Here is a 19,309-nt window from a genome sequence, read left to right as displayed (position 1 = left end):
AAGATAGAGTAGCATGGAGAGCTGCATGAAACCAGTCTCAGGACTGAAGACCACAACAACAACAACAACAACCCTGTTTAGAATGTTCCAATGAAAAGCAACTCTCAAAGAGCATGAGAAATGTGTTGAGGAAAGTATTATATTTATCATCTATGTTATCGGCATTATAAACATCCTGCCACTCCTGTTCCTGGACAAGGTTTAAAAACCTGTGTATTTCTGTTGGATTAGCTTTCCTACACAGTTTGTAATTAAATACGACATTTGTTTGAGTACTAAAGCCTTTCAGTGTTATAATTTGTGCATCATGGTCTGAAAGGTCATTCACCCCTTTACTGATAGAATGCCCATGTAGTAATGAAGAATGAAAAAAAAAAAAAAAATTGTCTATGGCTGTGCAACTGTTCCCCTGCATCCTAGTCAGGAAAAACACAGTCTGCATCAGATCATATGAATGTATGAGATCTACCAATCTTTTTCTTGAACCATCATATACAAAATTAATATTAAAGTCACCACATAAAGCTAATTTCTGGTACTTCCTACAAAGTGAATGAAATACCCTCTCTAGCTTGAGCAGAAATGCTCTGAAGGCAGTGTTAGACGACCTTTAAACAACAACAATTAGAAGTTTAGTTTCACTAAATTCAACTGCCCCTGCACAACATTCAAATATCTGTTCAGTGCAGTGTCATGATATGTCTATGGACTCAAATGGAATACTGTTTTTTACGTACATAGCCACTCCCCCACCCTGCAAGGAACTCCTTCATTTCAATGCCTGCTTCACAGCGTGTGCCATCTGGATCATTCACACTAACCAGCTTTTCCAAACTACACTGCTGGGAACTATACAGCCTACATTCCCATACCCCACTGGTCTCTACTTTTGTTAGTCATTGTTGGTTAGTCTTTTTAGTTCTTTCCATTCCATGCCCCCCCCCCCCTCCGTCCTCCATTCAACGTCCCCACTGCATCTAACTGCCCTACCTTCTCTCCATATCATCCCTGTAAGCTCCCACAATTAGCACTTTACGTCCCCACCCCTCCCCAGCCTCTTCCTTGCCCCCACCACACACTTTGCTTCTCCCATTATGTGTTGCTGCTCGCAGTCTGACTTTGACAGACAGAGACTGTGGCCGTGACTGTGTGTGTGTGTGGGGGGGGGGGGGGGGGGAGGGAGGGGGGAAGGACTGATTCCGATGAAGGCCTGTTTAGTCGAAAGCTTTATTTGACAGTCTTTTTGTTGCGCCTAGCTGCGACTAAGTATCTCTGCTATACTGTGAGTAGCAACTATCCTTTTCATAATATTGTCATTATTCCATCTTGGATTTTCCATTGTTGGAGTTTTGTTTCTCATTAAGATGTCACTTTCCATACCCTGCCTTTCTAGCCAAGTACATGAGCCGCTACAAGAGTTCTGAATCGATAGCGATTGAGTCCCACGTCTGACTGCAGCAAGATGCTCAAGGATTACTCTCTCCTGTGTATCGTTCTTGCTCCAGAGCAAATGGATTTAGCCCACCTGTCTCTGTGTCTGTCTCTACAGCAACTTGTGTCTGTTTATGTTTCTCTCTCTCTCTCTCTCTCTCTCTCTCTCTCTCTCTCTCTCATATTGCATTTGCCCTGTAACACTGTAATGCCTTATTTTTTCTCTTCTTCAAAAACCTTTAACTTTTAGCCACCCACCCCTCTTGCCTTTGAGGTAAAAGTATGTCCATCCTAGAACATCCCAAAACTGAAATAATTGCAGTAAATTTTCTTTTAATATATGGCTCTCAATCACCACTGAGAACCCTCTCGTCCATCATGCCTACATCCCACGCACCATCCAGTACAGAAGTATACTGTTATTACTTGGTCTAAATTTTCTCAAATGGAAACTGATGTCTCATTTTTTCACTGCAGTAGTTAGTGGAATTAACTGGTACATGTAAATAATTAGTTATAATAAGTGCTTTTTTTAAATTTCAGTGAGGACATAAGAGGACTATTTGTTATGGACTGTGTGAAAAAAGCTGTATTGGCAGCAACAGGTGGCAGCGTGTAATTGGAATAGAAGTGAAAACACACTCCTAACCTCCTAATAGTGGCTTTACAAATGTTAGGGTCCTTGATCTCGTGGTCACAATTAGTAAATACAAATTACTGGTAGTAAATAAGACAAACAATCCACCCACATTTCTGACTAAAGTGAGGACCATCTTCAATACTGATATAATTTTAGTAAATAATGAAGTTATTTTCAGATATTGTAGAATTTGGGGATGGATGAAGGGGCTACCAAAATTGGCTGCAACATGAGCTGTACGGTGGTTAGGACAGGTGGGAGACAACAATGGAGGATTGTATTGTGCAACATTACAACAATGAGAGACCTGACTGGTCATTAATGAAAAGTGATTTTCAGCTAGTACAAACCAGACAGATGATATGACGGGAGGTAAAAGAGCCAAAATTTTGGGTAAAGCCATGAACTTAGTGATACAGAAGATTATATTGGTTACCCAGAATACAAGGACGATAAAAAGTGTGCCACAGTCAGAAGAATTTACAAAGTTAAGAAAGGAGGTCCAAGAGTGTTGGAGATTGTATTATTAAACTTTGACACAGTGGAAGGGACAAAATCATTTAGATACTTACAAGCAGAAAAGACAAGAGTACAAGGAGAAAATTATTCAAACTAGAAAAGACTGGTATAAAAATTACATTAACTATGAACTTATGTTAAATTTCTAGGATGTACTATATAAGACAATGACAAGCCAAATAAGGACAACCACCCCACTGTCATCTCTGATAAGAGAAAACGGAGAAATGACCAAACAATAGTAAGAGTTTAGTTATCTGTTGATGCAATGTTATTAGCAAATAAAACAGCAGGGCTGAAGATGATAATCAAAAACAACTACAGGCAAAGATAGTATGATAACCATAATTATACGACAATGATGTGCATCGCTCAGGCAGAGAAAAGAATATCTATATGGTGGATGAGTGGGAAAAATGCAAATTTCTGGGAACTGATGGTATATTGTCTAAGGTACTTTGAGCATTGAGAGATAATACAAAACCATTTTCTAAGAAAAGAAAATCTTTGGAACCTGATGGTGTATTGTCTTGAGGTACTTCAGGTATTGCAAGATAACACAAAACCATTTTCGGAAATTCTAATGAACACCTGCTGGCAATGAGGAAGAATTGTGGGACTGTGGAAAAAAAGAAAGTTATCGTCCTTAAGAAGGGGGAAGAGAAAGATCCTACTACCCCTAAGTCATAACGGCATATCTGTAATATAAACCATTTGACAAAAATATGTACACATTTTATGTAAATGACTCATTAAGAGAGCTGAACCTGAACCACAATCAACATGGATTCAAAAGTGGACATTCAACCAAAGCTGTGATAATCAAGGGAATTAGCCTTGCTGAGGACTCAGACAAAGCATGTGTCATTCCTATTATGGTTGACATCGTATGTGTGTTTGATAACCTGTGTTGGCCAATCTTGTCATCATGGCTTCGAGAAATGGAATGTCATATCGCCCTGTAAATGAGCCTAAGGGTTATTGCAGAAATCAGTACATAGGGCTTACAAGCCTAACTAAAAGCATACAAAATGCTGTCACTAAATGTTGTCCTCAGGATTCAACCTGAGGGCACATATACTGGGACAAAGGGCTGGAACCCTTACAGAAGAAATCAAGACAGTGGACACCCCAATTTCAAGCTTATACGGTGCAGTGCCCCCCATGAACCATGGACCTTGCCGTTGGTGGGGAGGCTTGCGTGCCTCAGCGATACAGATGGCCGTACCGTAGGTGCAACCACAACAGAGAGGTATCTGTTGAGAGGCCAGACAAACACGTGGTTCCTGAAGAGGGGCAGCAGCCTTTTCAGTAGTTGCAGGGGCAACAGTCTGGATGATTGACTGATCTGGCCTTGTAACATTAACCAAAACGGCCTTGCTGTGCTGGTACTGCGAACGGCTGAAAGCAAGGGGAAACTACAGCCGTAATTTTTCCCAAGGACATGCAGCTCTACTGTATGATTAAATGATGATGGCGTCCTCTTGGGTAAAATATTCCGGAGGTAAAATAGTCCCCCATTCGGATCTCCGGGCGGGGACTACTCAGGAGGACGTCGTTATCAGGAGAAAGAAAACTGGCGTTCTACGGATCGGAGCGTGGAATGTCAGATCCCTTAATCGGGCAGGTAGGTTAGAAAATTTAAAAAGGGAAATGGATAGGTTAAAGTTAGATATAGTGGGAATTAGTGAAGTTCGGTGGCAGGAGGAACAAGACTTTTGGTCAGGTGATTACAGGGTTATAAATACAAAATCAAATAGGGGTAATGCAGGAGTAGGTTTAATAATGAATAAAAAAATAGGAGTGCGGGTTAACTACTACAAACAGCATAGTGAACGCATTATTGTGGCCAAGATAGACACAAAGCCCATGCCTACTACAGTAGTACAAGTTTATATGCCAACTACCTCTGCAGATGATGAAGAAATAGATGAAATGTATAACGAGATAAAAGAAATTATTCAGGTAGTGAAGGGAGACGAAAATTTAATAGTCATGGGTGACTGGAATTCGTCAGTAGGAAAAGGGAGAGAAGGAAACATAGTAGGTGAATATGGATTGGGGGGAAGGAATGAAAGAGGAAGCCGCCTTGTAGAATTTTGCACAGAGCATAACTTAATCATAGCCAACACTTGGTTCAAGAATCATGAAAGAAGGTTGTATACCTGGAAGAATCCTGGAGATACTAAAAGGTATCAGATAGATTATATAATGGTAAGACAGCGATTTAGGTACCAGGTTTTAAATTGTAAGACATTTCCAGGGGCAGATGTGGATTCTGACCACAATCTATTGGTTATGAACTGCAGATTGAAACTAAAGAAACTGCAAAAAGGTGGGAATTTACGGAGATGGGACCTGGATAAACTGAAAGAACCAGAGGTTGTAGAGAGTTTCAGGGAGAGCATAAGGGAACAATTGACAGGAATGGGGGAAAGAAATACAGTAGAAGAAGAATGGGTAGCTTTGAGGGATGAAATAGTGAAGGCAGCAGAGAATCAAGTAGGTAAAAAGACGAGGGCTAATAGAAATCCTTGGGTAACAGAAGAAATATTGAATTTAATTGATGAAAGGAGAAAATATAAAAATGCAGTAAATGAAGCAGCCAAAAAGGAATACAAACGTCTCAAAAATGATATTGACAGGAAGAGCAAAATGGCTAAGCAGGGATGGCTAGAGGACAAATGTAAGGATGTAGAGGCTTGTCTCACTAGGGGTAAGATAGATACTGCCTACAGGAAAATCAAAGAGACCTTTGGAGAAAGGAGAACCACTTGTATGAATATCAAGAGCTCAGATGGAAACCCAGCTCTAAGCAAAGAAGGGAAAGCAGAAAGGTGGAAGGAGTATATAGAGGGTCTATACAAGGGAGATGTACTTGAGGACAGTATTATAGAAATGGAAGAGGATGTAGATGAAGACGAAATGGGAGATAAAATACTGCGTGAAGAGTTTGACAGAGCACTGAAAGACCTGAGTCGAAACAAGGCCCCGGGAGTAGACAGCATTCCATTTGAACTACTGATGGCCTTGGGAGAGCCAGTCATGACTAAACTCTACCACCTGGTGAGCACGATGTATGAGACAGGCGAAATACCCTCAGACTTCAAGAAGAATATAATAATTCCAGTCCCAAAGAAAGCAGGTGTTGACAGATGTGAATATTACCGAACTATCAGTTTAATAAGTCACAGCTGCAAAATACTAATGCGAATTCTTTACAGACAAATGGAAAAACTGGTAGAAGCCGACCTCGGGGAAGATCAGTTTGGATTCCGTAGAAATGTTGGAACACGTGAGGCAATACTGACCTTACGACTTATCTTAGAAGAGAGATTAAGAAAAGGCAAACCTACGTTTCTAGCATTTGTAGACTTAGAGAAAGCTTTTGACAATGTTAACTGGAATACTCTCTTTCAAATTCTGAAGGTGGCAGGGGTAAAATACAGGGAGCGAAAGGCTATTTACAATTTGTACAGAAACCAGATGGCAGTTATAAGAGTCGAGGGGCATGAAAGGGAAGCAGTGGTTGGGAAAGGAGTAAGACAGGGTTGTAGCCTCTCCCCGATGTTATTCAATCTGTATATTGAGCAAGCAGTAAAGGAAACAAAAGAAAAATTCGGAGTAGGTATTAAAATTCATGGAGAAGAAGTAAAAACTTTGAGGTTCGCCGATGACATTGTAATTCTGTCAGAGGCAGCAAAGGACTTGGAAGAGCAGTTGAACGGAATGGACAGTGTCTTGAAAGGAGGATATAAGATGAACATCAACAAAAGCAAAACGAGGATAATGGAATGTACCGTATTTACTCGAATCTAAGCCGCACTTTTTCTCCGGTTTTTGTAATCCAAAAAACCACCTGCGGCTTAGAATCGAGTGCAAAGCAAGCGGAAGTTCTGAAAAATGTTGGTAGGTGCCGCCACAACTAACTTCTGCCGTCGAATATATGTAACGCTGCCATTTTCATACATTATTCAACGGATTAAATACAAATTCCGTATTGTTCATCTTCGAATGTAGCAGAATTTCAATTTACTACGAAAATCCAACTGGCAAGACTGTTTGGGATGTTTGTCAATATGGCCAACTCTACGTTCTGAATTTTTTCCTACCTGTGAGAAGAGATGGTGGCTAATAGTAACCTGATGAAATGTGAATCACAAGCAGTATTCTCTTCACCATTCACCATAAGAATAATACGAATATAAACATTTTGCCATGTATTCTTCCGTGTTTGTTGCTATCTCATTTAAATCCTGTCTGCCTAATAAACTACGAAACTAGAGTGAGACAACAGGAAACGCGGAAGAATATACTTATAGTGTCATGTTTATATTCGTATTATTCTTATGCCTAATAGTGATACAGTCAGAAATGATGCACGGCAACTGACTATATTTTTAAATCTAAGATGACTCTAATTTCTGTGCAGAATTTGATATACTAAAGAAGCGGCCGCAAAGATTTTCAAACGGAGAAAAATTTTCGCCTAACTCTCGTTCAGAACTATGTTCTATCATACGCAGTCTGTTATTTGGTTCTTGTTGATCATTATCAAAGAAAGCAGCCGTGTAAGTAACAACAAATAGCAGTCTCTTGCCATTGTTTCAGTTATGAGACAATTCCTCTCTTTTTTATTATTGTAAGCGGCAGTAGCGCGCACAAAAGCAAGCCATGCTGCGAGCGGCGACAGGCCGTAAACACGGACTATCAGAATGCGACAAACAATGCATGATGCAGTACAGTAATGCATTTTCAGCTTACGAGTGACGTAAACACCTATAACAAAGAAAACGGCACTTATCAGATCAAAGCAAAATAACCAATTGATTCAAACCAGACGAAGCACGTGAAAAGGGGAAGGGTACCCGTATAAATACGGACGGAGCGCCTGACGCATAGCAATGGCTACCTGGTAAAGCTTAACTGCTAAGCTTACGACTCGAACCAAACTACTGTAGCTGCATCGTCATTCATTCGACCTAAATTGTGTCTCATATTACAATGGACCAACTTTGTTTCGATTTGGAGATGCGGCCTAAAACTTTTTTCTCCCCTTGAATTTCGAGTCTCAGATTTCAGGTGCGGCTTAGATTCGAGAATTTTTTTTTTTCCATTATTTTGAGTCTCATTTTTCAAGTGCGGCTTAGATTCGAGTGCGGCTTAGATTCGAGTAAATACGGTAGTCAAATTAAGTCAGGTGATGCTGAGGGAATTAGATTAGGAAATGAGACACTTAAAGTAGTAAAGGAGTTTTGCTATTTAGGGAGTAAAATAACCGATGATGGTCGAAGTAGAGAGGATATAAAATGTAGACTGGCAAAGGCAAGGAAAGCGTTTCTGAAGAAGAGAAATTTGTTAACATCGAGTATAGATTTAAGTGTCAGGAAGTCGTTTCTGAAAGTATTTGTATGGAGTGTAGCCATGTATGGAAGTGAAACATGGACGATAACTAGTTTGGACAAGAAGAGAATAGAAGCTTTCGAAATGTGGTGCTACAGAAGAATGCTGAAGATAAGGTGGGTAGATCACGTAACTAATGAGGAGGTATTGAATAGGATTGGGGAGAAGAGAAGTTTGTGGCACAACTTAACTAGAAGAAGGGATCGGTTGGTAGGACATGTTTTGAGGCATCAAGGGATCACAAATTTAGCATTGGAGGGCAGTGTGGAGGGTAAAAATCGTAGAGGGAGACCAAGAGATGAATACACTAAGCAGATTCAGAAGGATGTAGGTTGCAGTAGATACTGGGAGATGAAGAAGCTTGCACAGGATAGAGTAGCATGGAGAGCTGCATCAAACCAGTCTCAGGACTGAAGACCACAACAACAACAACAACAACAACAACAACAGTGCAGTGAGCATGACACTGCTCATTACATCTCCAAACAAATATATAAAACAAGTGAAATATTTAGTTCCAGCAATACAATGATGCTAACGGGACAGCAGTGGAAAGTAGGGGGTTCTAAGCAGTGACAAATTAAACATACGACAATAACAATACCCAAAAATCAAACACACAAAATCCTCTTAGCATTCACAAAAATAAAAAAATGCAGAAACGACAACGGCTGGTATCATAAATTTCACTTGACCTACTTAGTTCATATGAAGCACTTGATACCATGAATCCACACAACTTGTAAACCCAGTATTGCAAATGTCACTTGATCTATACAGCTGAAATGCTCTCAATACCAGAAACCAACAAACAACTCAAAAACACAATACCACAAATTTCACTTGTTCTACATGGTAGTTAAAAAGAAGCCCGCAGTACCAAAAGCCAGCACACTCAAACTGTCAAACACTTTATCCAAACCTTTGCTTACAATATCCATTTAAAATGAAGTACACAGTACAACAAATCAAAACTCTCTCTCTCTCTCTCCACCCAAGGTCACTCACAGTAGTCCAAATAACTGTAGGAATTTGATTGTAGACACCACCTCTTCCTGCTCCTAAATTTTTTTGTCATAGCCATTACTGACAAAAAAGAAATACAATATTTAAATATCTGACCAAAACAAATACATGGCACTATACCAAACAAGCAATAATCCATCACCCACAACACACAAAATCAAAGTAACTCACTTGCAAACCGGCACAATCTCTTCCAATCACAACCGCACAAACTCAGCTAACAATGTCAAAGATACCTACCGAACATAACATCCAACACAAAAGAGGATCATCAAATGCTACAATATGCCATTTACAAAAACAATCCAATCCAAAAACGATGTGCCACCATGAAATCACACAACAACACAGTTACATCATGGGTCAAGGCAGTCATGCAGAATCACAACTTTTGGTTGACCCATGTTCGTTGATGCAAGCATTATCAATGCTTCTTGTTTTAGTTTTTGCAGTACATAAATCACAACTGTGGATGTTTTCCAATATACCGTACACAGTTTCCAGCAATGCTTGAAATTTGCATTTGCAACGTTCATTTTTGCGTTTCCATAAACAAAACCACTCCTTGTACAATTCAATAACCTGTACAATTGTTGCTATCAAACACTTTTTAGACACTTTCCTGTATTGCAAAACATGCACAAGGTATAATTACTACCACAAAAATCAAAACATTGTGATGGTGCTTCGATATTCCGCCACAAGTTGACAGAATGGATAGTCAGGAAAGGAATGTGGCATTATAAAGCTAACACATCAACTTCTGTGGCATGTCACGAGTGGTGACACATGAATTTAGGTGTTTGCACACATAACTTCAGTGATATCACTCAAGTGGCAGCTAAATGGTATCTCTTTTGCTGCATATGGAAACCCGGCTTTATAGCCAGCTTGCTCTTCATCTTCCTGTCTTAAATTCAGAAGTTCTTTTTTATTTATTTATGAGGCTTCTTACCTTCTGATGAGATACATTAAGCCTTTGTTCACCCACACTACTGGGTCTGGCCCAACTGTAGTGTTCCGATAAGCTAGTAGCAGTTTCAACAGTTACTATGTTCACTTTACAGTCCTGTTTTCCATAAATTTAGCCTACAACAGACCTAGTGGAGTCAGACTGAATGCTTGTAAAAATTAACAGTAAAAGTAGTCTCTTGCTAGAAACCTTCAGAAGCAGTCCAAGATACACTTGGTATGATCTAGTGAGGTCTGATGTTTGAGTCACACCTATGAGCAATTGCCACTCTGTCCCAAGCATTTATCCAAGTTTGGTGCTAAAACACTCCGAAGAATTAGTTGGTTGATTGACTGGGGTTGAAGAGACCAAACAGCAAGGTCATCAGTCCCTTGCTTCAAAGGTGGTCCATTCGGATGGATTTACATCTCAGAAGAGTCATAACGATAAAAGGGTAAAAAACGTAAAAGTGCAGTTGTGGTGTCAATGGTGAAAACAAAAGGAGGGACGGTAGCAAGTGGGCAACCCCAAGGCTATGCTAGAGGCAGGAAATATCCCACCTCTGATGCAGAACGGGCAAGACCACCTGCTATTCAAAAGCGTTCAATCGCTAGAATGTAAAAGTGCGCATTAAAAAAAGAAGACTAACCAAATCTAAAATGCGATAAAAACAGAGTAAAAGGGAGAGAAAAGAGGAACTTGGCCAGGGAGGGGAATCAGGAATCTCCAAACACAGCTTACAGTAGGAGACAACCCAACCCTCACTGCCCTGCCCCTACTCCAGAGGGAGATTAAAAAACCTTAGAACTGAAAATAAAAACCACTTTGACGGAGGAAACTGAGAACCAGTTCAACCGTCTGGGAATCGTCTGCCAATATTAAAGATAAAGTGCAGGGAAGTCTATACTTAGTACGCAGAGCCAAAAGAAGGGGGCATTCCACCAAAATGTGGGCTACTGACTGGAAGGCTCCACAACCACAAAGTGGGGGTGGCTCATTACACAAAAAAAAAAAAAAAACCATGGGTCAGCCTGGTATGGACTATGCAGAGACGAACCTGGGTGGTCGAGTCCTTCCAAGAGAGGTGGAAGGAAGAACGCCACGGGGCAGGTGTCACCTTAATCACACGAAGTTTATTAGACAGGGAGGTAGCCTTCCAAGAGTTGACCCATGATTGTGCGAAGTGGGATTTGATATGAAGCCGTAAATCCTCAGCAGGAGGGGTTACAGAGAAGGGGGTAAGTGACTGCTCTCCCAGCCGAACGATCAGCAAGCTCATTACCTGGGATACCTACATCGCCAGGGACCCAAAGGAAGTCAATGGAACAAGCAGCCTGGTGAAGATCAGCGAGATGGACATGGATGGCGGAGACCAAGGGATGGTGGGAAAAACACCGATCAATAGCCTGAAGGCCACTCATTGAGTCCATACATAACAAAATGTGGTTGAGTTGGGACTCTTTAATAAAGGTAAGCTCCTGAGAAATTGCCATCAATTCCGCAGTAAACACCCCACATGCAGTTGGCAGGAGATGATTTTCCATGCCAACAGAGGACGTGAAGATATATCCCACGCGATCAGCAGATTTAGAGCCATCGGTGTAAAAAACAACAGCATTCTGAAACTCCTATACAAATCGGCGGAAAAAACAATGGAACACCATCGGGGGGAAAGGGATCTTTCGGACCTAGGCGGAGATCCATCCGAATCCAGGGCCGGGGAACTAACCAAGGGAGGGTGTTGGCGAGGGAACATGGGAGACAGGACAAAGAAGGAAGCTGAAAATCACAGCGAAGAGATGCAAGGTAGAGCCCAAGCGGTAAACCCGCCTGAGGGCGGGAATCAGGTGGGCGACGTCCTTGGTCTGGGAACAAGATAGAATAGGAAGTATCAGTGGGAGAGGAACAGACAGCGATTGCATAAGAAACCAGAAACTGGGACCGCCGAACAGATTGGGGGGGGGGAGGGGGGGGGGGGATCCCAGCTTCAACCAGGAGACTATCAACAGGGCTAGTAGGAAAGGCACCGGTGGCCAAACGGATACCACGATGGTGGACCAGATCCAGGAGGCGAAGTGTGAAAGGAGAAGCCGAACCATAAACTTGACAAATATAGTCCAAGCGAGACAGCACTAAAGCCTGATAGAGTTTACAGAACCATCCTATCTTCAGAAGTCTGATATGTGGCAGCCAAGTGGGCTTGTTGTTGAAAAGAAGACCCAGGAAATGTAACTGTGGGACCACATGTAATCGTTGTGCATCGAGGTTGAACTCCAGATCAGGGCAGTCCGCAGTATGGCGACAGAATGGACCACCCGCGATTTTAAACGAGAGAACTGAAACCCATGTGAGAGGGTGGATGCACAGGCACGCCGTACAGCACCCTGGAGCTGCCGCTCTACGGAGGCCATTGAAGAGCAACTAATCCAAATGCAGAAATCATCCACATACAGAGCAGGGGTGACCAAAAGACCGACGGAGGCCACTAGTCCACCTATTCCAATGAGGAAAAGAAGTACACTCAATAGAGATTCGAGGACCCAATTGAGCCAAGGGCTACCATCCGTTCAAGTAACTTGCAAACAACGTTTGTCAGACTAATTGGCCAATAGCTTTTGACAAACTGGGGAGTTATTACCAGGCTTAAGGAAGGGATCACGGATGGCAATGGCCGTACTCCACCACGGGACTTGCCGGTGGTGAAATGGTCTAGATGAGCGTTGGATAGCAAGGCTATCAGCACGAACAATCGCATCAGACATGTCACGTAGGACGTCATCAATATAACACGACAAAGAGGGAGAAAAAACGACCTGTACAGTATATAGAGGCCAATCGGCATGTTAGGAAGACTAACGAGGTAACCTGTCCATCGGGGGGCGGGAAGGGAGCAAGAGAATCAATGGGAAGTGGCCACTATTGCAAAGGTTGTTGTGTGGTGACCAGTGTAATGAAGGGAGGAGGGAGGGAGAAGAAAGAGAAAGATCATTGACAGTAGAGGTACCATGACCGGCACTGAAATGGATAGGGGAGCCATCATTAAGTAGGCACAAGTCATGGTCTACAAGAAACTGGTCTATGAGGAGACCCCGACTAGATGGAAATGCACTGTCCCATAAGGGGTGATGAGCATTAAAATCCCTGAGAAGGAGGAAGGGAGGACGAAGTTGCTGAAATAGGGTAATTAGGGCAGCAGGTGTAAGAGTCCTGTCAGGAGGGAGATAAAGAATAGTCTCCCTCTACAATTTTTACCCTCCACTCTGCCCTCAAATGCTAACTTTGTGATCCCTTGACGCCTCAGAACATGTCCTACTAACCGGTCCCTTCTTCTTGTTAAGTTGTGCCACAAACTCCTCTTCTCCCCAATTCTATTCAATACCTCCTCATTAGTTATGTGATCTACCTATCTAATCTTCAGCATTCTTCTGTAGCACCACATTTCAAAAGCTTCTCTTCTTGTCTAAACTATTTATCATCCATGTTTCACTTCATTACATGGCTACACTCCATACAAATACTTTCAGAGACGGCTTCCTGACACTTAAATCTATACTCAATGTTAACAAATTTTTCTTCTTCAGAAACGCATTTGTTGCCAATGCCAGTCTACATTTTATATCCTCTCTACTTCGACCATCATCAGTTATTTTGCTCCCCAAACAGCAAAACTCCTTTACTACTTTAAGTGTCTCATTTCTTAATCTAATTCCCTCAGCATCACCTGACTTAATTCAACTACATTCCATTATCCTCATTTTGCTTTTGTTGATGTTCATCTTATACCCTCCTTTCAAGACACTGTCCCTTCCGTTCAACTGCTCTTCCAAGTCCTTTGCTGTCTCTGACAGAATTACAATGTCATTGGCAAACCTCAAAGTTTTTATTTCTCCGCCACGGATTTTAAAACCTACTCCAAACTTTTCTTTTGTTTTCTTTACTGCTTGCTCGATATACAGATTGAATAAGATCGGGGAGAGGCTACAACCCTGTCTCACTCTCTTCCCAACCACTGCTTCCCTTTCATGTCCATAGACTCTCATAACTGCCATCTGCTTTCTGTACAAATTGTAAATAGCCTTTCGCTCCCTGTATTTTACCCCTGCCACCTTTAGAATTTGAAAGAGAGTATTCCAGTCAACATCGTCAAAAGCTATCTCTAAGTCTACAAATGCTATAAACGTAGGTTTGCCTTTGCTTAATCTTTCTTCTAAGATAAGTCATAGGGTCAGTATTGCCTCACATGTTCCAACATTTCTGCGGAATCCAAGCTGATCTGCGCCGAGGTCGGCTTCTGCCAGTTTTCCCATTCATCTGTAAAGAATTCGCATTAGTATTTTGCAGCTGTGTCTTATTAAACTGATAGTTCGGTAATTTTCACATCTGTCAACATCTGCTTTCTTTGGGATTGGAATTATTTTATTCTTCTTGAAGTCTGAGGGTATTTCACCTGTCTCATACATCTTGCTCACCAGATGGTAGAGTTGTCAGGACTGGCTCTCCCAAGGCCGTCAGTAGTTCCAATGGAATGTTGTCTACTCCCGGGGCCTTGTTTCGACTCAGGTCTTTCAGTGCTCTGTCAAACTCTTCACGCAGTATCGTATCTCCCATTGCATCTTCATCTACATCCTCTTCCATTTCCATAATATTGTCCTCAAGTACATCGCCCTTGTTTAGACCATCTATATACTCCTTCCACCTTTCTGCTTTCCCTTCTTTGCTTAGAACTGGGTTTCCATCTGAGCTCTTGATATTCACACAAGTGGTTCTCTTTTCTCCAAAGGTCTCTTTAATTTTCCTGTAGGCTGTGTCTATCTTACCCCTAGTGAGATAAGCCTCTACATTCTTAACATTTGTCCTCTAGCCATCCCTGCTTAGCCATTTTGCACTTCCTGTCGATCTCATTTTTGAGACGTTTGTATTCCTTTTTGCCTGCTTCATTTACTGTACTTCTGTATTTTCTCCTTTCATCAATTAAATTCATTATCTCTTCTGTTACCCGAGGATTTCTACTAGGCCTCGTCTTTTTACCTACTTGATCCTCTGCTGCCTTCACTATTTCATCCCTCAAAGCTACCCACTCTTCTTCTACTGTATTTCTTTCCCCCATTTTTGTCAATCGTTCCCTAATGCTCTTCCTGAAGCTCTCTACAACCTCTGGTTCTTTCAGTTTATCCAGGTCCCATCTCCTTAAATTCCCACGTTTTTGCAATTTCTTCAGTTTTAATCTACAGTTCATAACCAATAGATTGTGGTCAGAGTCCACATCTGCCCCTGGAAATGTCTTACAATTTAAAACCTGGTTCCCAAATCTCTGTCTTACCATTGCATAATCTGTCTGAAACCTTCTAGTATCTCCAGGGTTCTTCCATGTATACAACCTTCTTTCATGATTCTTGAACCTAGTGTTAGCTATCATTAAGTTATGCTCTGTGCAAAATTCTACCAGGCGGCTTCCTTTTTATTTCTTGGCCCCAATCCATATTCACCTACTATGTTTCCTTCTCTCCCTTTTCCTACTATCGAATTCCAGTCACTCATGACCATTAAATTTTTGTCTCCCTTCACTACCTGAATAATTTCTTTTATCTCATCATACATTTCATCAATTTCTTCGTCATCTGCAGAGCTAGTTGGCTTATAAACTTGTACTACTGTAGCAGGCGTGGGGTTCGTGCCTATCTTGGCCACAGTAATGCGTTCACTATGCTGTTTGTAGTAACTTCCTGGCAGATTAAAACTGTGTGCCGGACCGAGACTCGAACTCGGGACCTTCGCCTTTCACGGGCAAGTGCTCTACCAACTAAGCTACCCAAGCACGACTCACGCCCCGTCCTCACAGCTTTAATTCTGCCAGTACCTCGTCTCCTACCTTCCAAACTTTACAGAAGCTCTCCTGCGAACCTTGCAGAACTAGCACTCCTGAAAGAAAGGATATTGTGGAGACATGGCTTAGCCACAGCCTGGGGGATGTTTCTAGAATGAAATTTTCACTCTAGAGCGGAGTGTGCGCTGATATGAAACTTCCTGGCAGATTAAAACTGTGTGTGAGTTCGAGTCTCGGTCCGGCACACAGTTTTAATCTGCCAGGAAGTTTAATATCGGCGCACACTCCGCTGTAGAGTGAAAATTTCATTCTGTTTGTAGTAGTTTGCCTGCACTCCTATATTTTTATTCATTATTAAACCTACTCCTGCATTACCCCCATTTGATTTTGTATTTATAACCCTGTATTCACCTGCCCAAGTGTCTTGTTCCTACTGCCACCGAACTTTACTAATTCCCACTATATGTAACTTTAACCTATCCATTTCCCTTTTCAAATTTTCTAACCCACCTGCCCGATTAAGGGATCTGACAGTCCACCCTCCGATCCGTAGAACACCAGTTTTCTTTCTCCTGATGACGTCCTCTTGAGTAGTCCCCACCCGGAGATCTGAATGGGGGACTATTTTACCTCCAGAATATTTTACCCAAGAGGACGCTATCATCATTTAATCATACAGTAAAGCTGCATGCCCTTGGGAAAAATTACGGCTGTAGATTCCCCTTGGTATCAGCCATTCGCAGTACCACAACAGCAAGGCCCCTCTTCAGGAACCACATGTTTATCTGACCTGTCACTAGATACCCCTCCGTTGTGGGTGCACCTACGGTAGGCTATCTGTATCATTGAGGCACGCAAGCTTCCCCACCAACGGCAAGGTCCATGGTTCATGGGGAGGATGGTATCATAGTTTGGGGTAAAATTAGTAGTCAATCAAATGAAATTTTACATTACAGAAAATGTATATTTGAATCTAGTCACTGCAAGCCCCTATTTAAAAAGTTGTGTTTGCTTATTGTATGTGCGCATATGTGTGTCGATGACAAAAGCTACTCTGACCTGCTAACAAACTCCAATTACCACAGTCATAATACTTGTAACTGTGGGTCCATCCATGTAGAACACGTTAGAGCAACCTTCACTCAATGACATGTGAGCCACTTTGATGTCATTCTTTATATAGTACTGCAAACATACAATTAACTGATTATGTTAGTTTATATGATTACTAGGCCTTAATTCATTGTTGGGTTCTTTTGATTCTGTTAACTGATGTATCACTGGTGTTGTGTTTGCCTTTGTAAAGAATGTTTCCTGTTAGTCTTCTGTTTCCTCAGTTCCAGATGCAGCGCGACACACCTCTGCTCAGAAAGAATATGGCGCTAAACTAATTGTGACGGTTTTAGTGTTGCCAGGTTTCTGCACGCTCATGCATCATACCTTTTAGCAGTGCTATATAAAGTCCTCTTGTGTTTTATTTTTAGAGGGGTGTTATAAGTCAAAGTTTCATGCTTTACCTACATCATCAACTAATTATTACATATTTTGTACTTATGCTATGTCATGCAATTTGTTAATGTGTTTTCACTTTTTCAGTAGTGTTTTTATTTTCAAAATTTCTTTTTCCTTATTTACTTATTGTGCATGTTGCACTCACAATGTAGACAATGTTTTCTGTTATTCCCCTCCAAATCATGTACCAAGTGAGGTGGCTCCAGTCTTAATGTACTGGAGTCGCATTTGGGAGGATTGGGATTTGTTCCTCATTCAGCCATTCTGACTTGGGTTTCCCATAGTTTCCCCCTGTTGCAAAGGTGAATGTCGTCACGGTTCCTTTGATTAGGCCATGGCCGATTTCCTACGGTATCCTCATCTTATCCAATCCTATTTTGAAATGTTTTATACAGGGTGCTTCTGTAATTGCGTGCTAAAAAGTAACAACACATAGAAAATGCTCCACTGAACAGTTTGTGGTAGTGAGCCTGGGATCATAGAAGCCAGCTTAAAGACATATGGAAGTAAACGTGTCTACTGCATTGTCTAGCATTACTGTTTTCCTGCTTATTTACAACTAACATGCATATTTAAGTTTCCACAGACCGTGCTGTTTATTTACATGTACATTGTCATTGTTTATTTTCTGCAAGGAAACAAGGAGGACGAGCCTGATTACTAGGAAGTCACGATGAAGGTTTGCTTACTTTACTTGCCCTTAAGATGGCTCGGTTGTATCATATTTACATTGTCCTAGGGCAGAATGTGCTATAAATCAATGACAGACCAACTCATTACTCAGTGGTATTCAGAGACGTAAATGATGGACTTAGCAACATGAGGACCATTTGCACACCTGATTTTGAAGAGGAGGTGCTTTTGAAAGTGTTGCAGTGGATCCCACTACAAGTACTTACCGTATTGCACTTGAAAAGTGTGCTGCGCATACTGGTGTGTGGCGAGAACCCCACGAACAACAGTTACACCCATATCACCCACAACGAGTCTATGCAATGCTTGTGACTGACTTTGCACAAAGCATCGCATTTTGTCAGTGGTTGCTATAACAATGTATTGATCAACCAAATTTCCTCAAAATTGTGCTATTTACTGTTGAGGCCTCATCTGATCATGATGGTATTTCGAGCAGCAGGAATAGCCATGTCTGGGATGAGGAAAACCCTCATGCTGTAGTAAAGACACATCATCAAGAATATTTTGCTGTGAAAATCTGGAGCGGCATTGTAGGCAACAGTATCATTGGGCAACGTCTTCTAACTGGCCATCTGATTCACTACAAGTACGTGAGGTACACGCAGAGTTCTACCTGAATTGTTATTGAACATACCCTTGGCTGCTCGAGAGAGGATGTGAATACAACATGATGGTGCACTCCCTCACTTCAGTGTGGATGTCTGCAACCATCTCAAAGCTGTATTTCCTGGTCCCTGGATTGGAAGGGTAGGTCCTATTCCATGGTCTGCAAGGTCAGCTGGCCTGAATCCCCTTGATTACTTCCTATGGGGATATCTAAAGTCTCCTTAAGCTGTCTTCTCTGACCTCAGGTAGCCTGCCTCAAATTGTTTAGCAGGGCATCCTCTGTGTCCTGTTTAATTTTTTCATTACCTTAAGGAAACACCCTGTTGTATATACTATTTCTGTTTGCTTCTGATATGTCTAATACTATTGTACAAAATAATCTCTCAACAAATAGACAAATGGGACACATGTTTCTAACTATCCAAAGAAAGAAATTATTCATATGTTAAAAGTAACCAACCAGATATTTTAGCAAGTCTGCCATTTTAATTTTTTGACAATATTTACAATTTGTACTAGACGTCTATACTCCATTAACTCTTTTGCTGATATACTGTTTTAACCTGACATACTATAATTTTGAAAGTACAATACTGGATAAGAAGTGTTCATTTAAAGTTTAAAATCAGCCCATTTGTGGAAAACACAATATTCCCTGATAAAAACAAAATTTTTATCTTATCTGCTCATGTCTCCTTAC

The 19,309-nt window shown here is 41.4% G+C and overlaps 1 protein-coding gene across 1 annotated transcript in view; it reads right to left on the bottom strand.

Moving 5' to 3' along the window:
- LOC126190693 (histone acetyltransferase KAT8) overlaps window positions 1–19,309 on the bottom strand; it is a 104,111-nt gene that overhangs the window by 83,908 nt on the left and 894 nt on the right. The gene's annotated exons all lie outside the window — the stretch shown is intronic.

Source organism: Schistocerca cancellata, chromosome 1, assembly GCF_023864275.1.
Source record: "Schistocerca cancellata isolate TAMUIC-IGC-003103 chromosome 1, iqSchCanc2.1, whole genome shotgun sequence".
Classification (NCBI taxonomy): domain Eukaryota; kingdom Metazoa; phylum Arthropoda; class Insecta; order Orthoptera; family Acrididae; genus Schistocerca; species Schistocerca cancellata.
This window is presented reverse-complemented; position numbering and strand designations above follow the sequence as displayed.